This window comes from Canis lupus, unplaced genomic scaffold (assembly GCF_011100685.1).
Source record: "Canis lupus familiaris isolate Mischka breed German Shepherd unplaced genomic scaffold, alternate assembly UU_Cfam_GSD_1.0 chrUn_S983H1149, whole genome shotgun sequence".
Classification (NCBI taxonomy): Eukaryota; Metazoa; Chordata; class Mammalia; order Carnivora; family Canidae; genus Canis; species Canis lupus.
The window spans coordinates 22,962-30,949 of NW_023331952.1; the positions used below are offsets into that span (position 1 = coordinate 22,962).

Sequence of the window (7,988 nt, forward strand, 5' to 3'; positions counted from 1 at the left end):
TCAACACCAAGTTTCCTTAGCAGCCCATGTCTCCTTGCCTTGCAGAACTTTACCATGTAGATAGTGAAATTTACATTAGATTTTCGTAGAAAATTGCTGAACCTTACAAAAAAGTCTCCTTTAGTTTTGTTTTGTTTTTTTTTTTAATCTTTTTTTTTTCAGTTGAGGTAAAAGTTTCAGTGTATGGAAAGCTGCCCGTGGCACACGCGCCCCCGTGTTCCCTCCCAGGAGCTCCCGAGGCCCCTCCCTCGGTGCCCACCCGCCTCTCCCCACCCCTGCAGAAGCCCGGACTGGAGCCCGCAGCACCTCCACAGTCCCCCCACCCTGCAGCAAGAGGTGACCCCAGCCGCGGGCTGAGCTGGGGGGACAGAGACATCGCCTGTTTGCAAAGCTGACAGCCTTCGGTGCAGTACCATCTCAGAGAAACTTCCTTTCAAACAATGCTTTCTGGAGCTACAGACCAGCTTGGGCATAAGAAAGGGGCTTTGCAAGAAACTTCAGATCACATCTGACATGGTTTTCTACGGTCATCAGGTCAGCGTTTGAAGTTGCCGTCTCCAAGCAACTCAACTCAGTAAGGAAGGGAAGGCTTTATGCGGGTTCACACCTTCTCATAAAGCCTCACATACACACGAGAAAGATCTTAGACCTATTAAAGCCAAAACTGGAAGATTCCATAACACTGAGTTTATTTATCTTTTTTAATTTTTATTTATTTATGATAGTCACAGAGAGAGAGAGAGAGAGAGCAGAGACACAGGCAGAGGGAGAAGCAGGCTCCATGCACCGGGAGCCCGACGTGGGACTCGATCCCGGGGCTCCAGGATCGCGCCCTGGGCCAGAGGCAGGCGCCAAACCGCTGCGCCACCCGGGATCCCTGGATTCCGTAACACTGAGTTTTAAAGAAAACCTGCAGGCGCGGAACCAGAGCAGCAGATCAACCAGAGCAAGGGACACTGCAGAGTTCCGGCGGGTGCGACTTCGCTGGTTTTGTCCTGATGTGCGAGTCCAGCGCTCAGTCTGAGTCGCTGCAGTGGAGCTGGATCCGCCGAACTGCTGCTCCCGGACCGAGGAGCTGCTGCTGCTGAGCCGGGCGGCCCTCCCGAGGGCGCAGAGCCCGCTTTCTCCTCCTTGGCAGGCTTCTCGTTGTTGTTCAGCTGCCCACGGACGTCCTGCCGCGCGTCTCCGACTCCTTCCTTTCCTGAGCTAACTCCTCCTTGGACTTGGCCGCCTGCTTCTTCCCGCTCGTGGAGAAAGGCTCCCTTGGCTTTTCCTGTCAACAACGCTTGCTCCCGCACAGTGGTGGGTTTCAGAGGCTCAAAGTCAATCTCTCTCTGCTCAGGCCTGGGTCCCTGAGCGAGGGCTCCGGGACTGGATGAAGTGGACCCCGCAGCCCCGTGTCCCCGGGCAGCCGGGGTCTAGGCTGAGCTGGCGCCCTCGGCCTAGCTCACGGGCAGGCCTTGCTCCTCCTCTCCGGGTCGTCGAGGCCGATGCCTGCTTGCCGCCCTGCTTCGGCTGCCTGCTGGCCTGGCTGCGCTGCCGGCCTTCTCGGCGGGAGCCCTCTTCGGTTGGGCCTGCTTGGCGGCGGGGCCCCCTTGGCCTTCTCGTCCTCAGACTTGGCCTTGTGCCTCTCCGTGTCCTCGTCTTCGTCCGCGTCCTCCTCCTTCTCCTCCTTTCCCTTCGGCTCCTTCTTCCTCTCTGGCTTGTTCCCGGGCCCGCGACAGGGCGGCGAGCTGCTCGTGCACAGCCTTCAGCTGCTCCTGCAGCTCCGCCAGCCGGGCCCGCTCCTCTCCTCCTCCTCCCTCCTCCTCCTCCTCCTCCTCCTCCTCCCTCCTCTCCTCCTCCTCCTCCTCCTCCTCCTCCTCCTCCTCCTCCTCCTCCTCCTCTCCTCCGCTCTCCTCGCTGCTGCGGGCGCTCTCGGGCCCCTGCTCCACGGGGGCTGCGGCTCAGCCGCATCTTAGCAAACCGCACCTCAAACACGGCCGCAGCTTCCTGGCCACGGCCACCACCTTGTGGCCTGGGGGTTGTACTGGTAACAGCTGGAGAACATGAACCGGGTGTCAGCAGCGAAGCCCTGCGCGTCTGGGCACTCGCGACTGTCCGTCTTCTTGACAGTGCTGAGGTCCATCGGGTGCTCGGTGACGTCGTGGTAGTCGTGCAGCTCCAGGGCCTCGGCGTCCACCGGCTGGAGAAGGGCCAGGCGCAGGCCGCACGCTTCTTGCACGGCCTGTCCTCGAGGACGCTGTCACAGTGCCGCGAGTGCTCGGCAGCTCGCCCTTCCGGCCCGCATGCTGAGGCACCTCGCCGTCCTCTAGACCCTTCCAGGGCGGTGCGATGGGGCGGCCCCCACTCTCTCGCCGAGCCCCCACCTCGGCCTGCTTGGGGTCTGACGATGGCGGCGGCGATTCGCTCCGGCTCGCGGATGGAGTGGGCGTCGTGGTGGCTGCTTTCCGCTTTGCACCCTTTTCCTTGACGACAGGCGCTGTGGGAGGGACCACAGGGATGGATGATGGGCGTCGAGGGAGGGGGTGGGGCGGCGGCGGGGGCGCAGGGAACCGATGTTTGCGGTAATGGTTGGCAGAGGGGGGCAGCAATGACAGGCGTCTGGAGACAGTGGGGGGACGCTCTGGAAGGGGGTTGCTGGGGAGACAGAGGACACGGCCACCACTTGCTGCCCACCTGCACTCCGGGTTCCTGCGCCGCGTTCCGGCCTTTGCCCTTCGGAGCAGGGGGTAATAATTCAACTTCGTCCTGGGGCACCTGGGCCACTCTCTGCAGAAAAATTTTCTCTAAGGCTTGGGCCGTTAGCACTGTGTCATCTGTGGGCTTGTTGTAAATGTAACAATTTGTAAACATGGTGTGGAAGTCCTGCACGCATTCGCTGGCGCTCCAGTAATAATTATTTTCTAGTCTCTTCTGAATAGTCCCCATAGCCATCGGGTGTTTATGATTTTATGGTAATCGGGCAAGGTTAGCTTGATTGCATCCACGGGCTGGTAGAAGGGCCAGGCGAGCTGGTGATTCCAGGGCGTCTTTACCACCACGTTCTGCGCGTACTGCAGCTGCTTGGTCTTGCGGCCAGGCTTGGCGGGGTTGGAGACCTCCCGCGGGTTCCCCGGGATCCCCGCGGGCGCGACCGTCCTGGTGGTGGACATCCTCCGCGGCTCGCTCACTGGCCGTCACAGCAGCGGCTCAGGGAGGCCCTCGCTTCCACTGCGCTCCTTTTGGAGGCCTGACATCCCCTTTGTAGGCCCAGCCAGGCAGCACTTGGCCTCGGCGGCTCCGACGGCCGTCCCTCCGCTCCCTATATAGATTCTGGATAACAGTTCTTTATTAGATGGTTCTTTTGTAAATATTTTCTCCAACTCTGTGCTTTGTCTTCTTATTCTCTTGACATTGCTGTTTGCAGAACCGAAAATTTTAATGGAGTCCAGTGTATCAGTTATTTCTTTCATGGATTATGCCCTGGTGTTGGATCAAAATCATAGCCATACCCAAGTTCACCTGCATTTTCTCCTACATTATCTTGCAGAGGTTTTATAATTCTGCATTTTATATTTAGAACTGTGATCTGAGTTTATATTTGTGAAGGATGTGAAGTCTGTGTCTGGACTCAGTATTTTTGCATGTGGTGTCCAGTTTTACATTATCATTTGTTGAAAATACTGTCCTTTTCTTTCACTGTGTTGTCTAGTCCTTTGTCCATTGACTATATGAATCTCATTAACTTTTAAAAGGATGTGATAGAATGAATTTGAATAGCTAAGTGAACATAAATGGGAGGTTCCAAACAGAAGAAATGGACTGTGGTAAGGCATTAAAATGAGTGAGAGGAAAGTAATCTTGATTTATTAAAGAAACTGTGATAGTTTGAGCTTATGTGCAAGAGAAGCATAGAGATTGTTGAGTATTAGCTTAACCATGGTAAGGATTATTATACTAAATAATACGAAAGCCATTTAAGGATTTTAATGCAATTGCATGAATTTTAAAGGTCTTTAAATGTTTATACTTTGGCAGTGTGTAGAATGTATTGAAGGGGAAAGTAGGGAAATAATGGTTTCAGTTGGGAGGCTTTAAGAGGAAAGGTAAGAGATTATCATGAACAGAAATGACATGGAAGAGATAGGTCATAATAAAAATTTAATAAGTAGAATAAAGAAACGCTTGGCTGAGTTTTGGGAGAAAGGGAAAAGGGATGTTTTAAGTAATACTCCTGAATTTTTATCTTGACTTATAAGATATAGAGTGTGGGGGGGGAGCAGGAGGGAGGGAGGAGATCATTACTTTTTTTGACACTAATAAGAGAACAGTGCATTAGAGAAACAAATTTGGATTTATTGACATAAATAATTGAAGCTTTGATACTGTACTGGACTTTACCTGGGTGAGAGGAAGGTCCAGTGTTCTTAACTAAAACTTTGACATGGCGGCACCACTTTAAATTTTCCATTCTAGCTGAAGTCTGAAAAATGAAGTCTCCTCTTTTCAAAGGAGAGAGGTTGTTAAGTGTAAATATAAATAAGGATAAAGGGTCAAATACTAAACCCTAAGGAGAAGCTCATAATTAAGGAAATGTAAGGAAAGATAAGCCTTTGGAAAAAAATTAGAAGTGGATGAACTATTAAGTAGGGTTGTTTTGGGATACCAGCAAATAGGTCTAACTCTTAAACAGAACCAAGAATTTGATGAAAATGAGAAAGGAGAAAATTTCATATTAGAAAAAGGAATGTCACTAGTGCTCGTTTTTTGAGTACCTGCTATATATCATGCATGATCTGAGATCCCACAGTAAGCAAAGATGCAGATATTCCTCTGCTCTCAGAGTCTGCTTCCTAACTGGGGAGAGACTGAACCTATAATAAATGAGTAAATTACATCTTTTTGAAGGGCATAATGCTGAAGGAAAAAAAAAATGTCCTGGTAAGGGTAATGGGGAAATGATGTGGTTGGCAGAGAACTTTGCAAACTTAAATAGGGTGGTCATAGTAGATCTCAATGACACAGTGATTTAAAGCAAAGACTTGAAAAGATAAGGAAATAAATCTTAAGGCTATTTTAGGTAAAAGTGTTCCAGGCACAAAGAAGGAATTGAAAGGGGAGCATATTTGGTGAGTTGAGCAATAGCAAGGGGACCAGTGTGGCTGGAGGAGAGTGTTTATGGGGAAAAATAATAGGATTTGAGGTTAAAGGAAGAAGCAACCCATCCAGAGCTACAGTCCTCAATCTTGGCTTCTTTGGAGAAGCTACATAGAGAGCTTCTAACACTCTGGATGCCATGACCAATTGGGTTACAATCATTGGGAGGTGGAACTCAGGCCCCCCATGTGACTATAACATGCAACCAAGGTTCACAATCTGTCTGCTAAGACCTTAGGAGTCTCTAAGAAAAACTTATGTTTGAATGTTTGAAGGAAAAGCTCAGAAGATCATTCCTGGTTGTATTACATTGGAGATGCCAGTTAGATATTCAGGAAAATGTATTTTTTAAATATATATTTTTAAAGATTTTATTTTGTGTGTGTGTGAGAGAGAGAGAGACAGAGAAGAGAGAGAGAGAGAGAGGCAGGCAGAGACATAGGCAGAGGGAGAAGCTAGCTCCATGCAGGGAGCCCGATATGGGACTTGATCCCGGGGCTCCAGGATCACACCCTGGGCTGAAGGTGGTGCTAAACCGCTGAGCCACCTGGGCTGCCCAGAAAAAAAGTCTAATAGAGAATTAGATATTGAATCTGGAGTTCAAGGAAGAGGTTCAGGCTGGAGATACAGATTGGTGAGACATCAGCATAGAGATGACACTTAAATCCTGCAACTAGAAGAGTTCTCTAAAGTAATGAAGATAGAAGATCAAAGATCTAGAAACAAGGTCAAAGGAAGAACCAGCAGAGATGAAGAAAGGAACAATGAGGAAAGAAGGAAGGAAATTCAGAAAATTTACTGTCTTGAAAGGCAAGTTCTCAGTGTTTCAGATAGTGGAAAACCTGGTTAACTGTCACATATTGCTGATAGACCAAGATGAGGACTGCGAATTGACTTCGGATACAATGTTATGAAGTAATTGTGGATCTTATCTTAGCAAGAGGAGAAAGCTTGATTGGAGGGAGCTCAAGAGAAAATTGGAAAGTTATAATTTTCATCAACCTCTAAGACTTCATTTAGGAAAACTGAGAAATGAGGTGGTGGCTCTTACATGAAATGGGGCCAAGAGAGTTTACCAACATGTTTCTCTAGACTTGTGGAAGAGGTGTGGAGAATAAAAGGATAGTGTGCGTGATGCAAGAGGGGGGATTTTCTGGAGAGATGGAGTTGTTGAATAGCCAGAGAGGATGTGACCCAGTATATGAGTAGAGAATGGCCTCTGCTAGGAACCCAAACAATTTATCTGTGGTAACAGAGGAGTGATGGAGTATACAGGGGTAGACTCTGCAAGGTGGGGAGCTGTGGTGGTGATCACTATGGAAATTTTGCCTTGGAAACTAGGACTAATGGAGAAATAGAAGATTCTTGGGTGATACTAAAGACTCTGATAGTGGCGGGGGGAAGCACATTCCCCCCCTCCCTCACTGGATTCATGACTCCCAACTTGGACCTCTAGGGTCCTTCAGGAAAGAGGAGTCAGTAGGAGGCTACTGCAAATATTTCAAAAAAGCAAGTGACAATTGTATCTTTTCATCTCTTTTCACTTTTATTGAGAGATAGTTGACATACATCACTGAATGAGGTTTAAGGTATACATCATAGCGCCTTCCTTTCTTTAGTTTACCTAATTGTGAGAATACAATATATAATGCGTAAACAAAGTATGTATTAGTTGACTGTTTATGCTATTAGTAAGGCTTCCAGTCAACGGTAAGCTATTAAGAGTCTGCCTCTTAATTTTGGAAAGTCAAATTTTATATGCAGATTTTCAACTATGTGGAGGATCACACCTCGTTGTTCAGGAGTCAACCATATATGCCACAACTGCTCTAACCATTCCTCCATCATTGGACACTTCGATTGTTTCCCTGTTTCTGCTATTATAATAATGCTGCTGTGTATCGGGAGGTTCATTTATCTTTTCTTGTGTTTTCAATTCCTTTGGATACATTCCCAGAAATGGACTGTAACTAGTTCTATTTTTAATTTTTGAGGAGCCTTCATTCTGTTTTCCACAGTGGCTGTACCAGTTTACAACACACACCGCCCCCAAGAGTGCACAAGGGTTCGCTTTCCTCTACATCCATACCAGCATTTGTTATCTTTTGTCTTTTGGATGATGGCCATTCTAACAGGCATGAGGTGGTATCTCATTGTAGTTTTAATTTGTATTTCCCTAATGACTAGAAGTGTTGAACATCTTTTCATATACCTGTTGCCTATCTGTGTATCTTTTTTTGAAAAATGGTTATTAGGTTTTTTGCTCATTTTTAAATTGGGTGATTTTTCTGCCATAGAGTTATGTGCATTATTTATTTGGTTTGGCTATTAATCCCTTATCAGATATATGGTTTGTGAATATTTTTTCTCTGTTCTGTAGGTTGTCTTTTCAATTAGTTGATGGCTTCCTCAGGTGTGAAGAAACTTTTTAGTTTGATGTATTCCCACTTGTCTATTTTTTATTTTTTGGTTACATTTTAGTGTGATTTCCAAAATATAATTACCAAGACCAGTGTCAAGGAGCTTTTATCCTGTGTTTTACTTCTAGGAGTTTCATGGTTTCAGGTCTCACAGTTAAGCATTTATTTAATTTTGAGTTAATGTTGTGAGTGGTGTAAGCTATGGGCCCAGTTTCATTCTTTTACATGTGAGTATCCATTTGCTGCAACATCATTTATTGAAGAGACAATTCTTCATTGAGCATTCTTGACTCGCTTGTCAAATATTGTTGACCATATATGCTTGGATTTGTGTCTGAATTCCTTATTCCATTGTTCTCTTTGCTTCTGTGCCAGTACTCTACTGTTTTAGTGACCATGGCTTTATAATAAATATTAAAAAAATCAGGA

General features: G+C 47.2%; 1 pseudogene; it reads right to left on the reverse strand.

Moving 5' to 3' along the window:
* Positions 1-807: 807 nt before the first annotated feature.
* Positions 808-3,155, reverse strand: LOC119869151 (annotated as a pseudogene).
* Between the last annotated feature and the right edge of the window lie 4,833 nt (positions 3,156-7,988).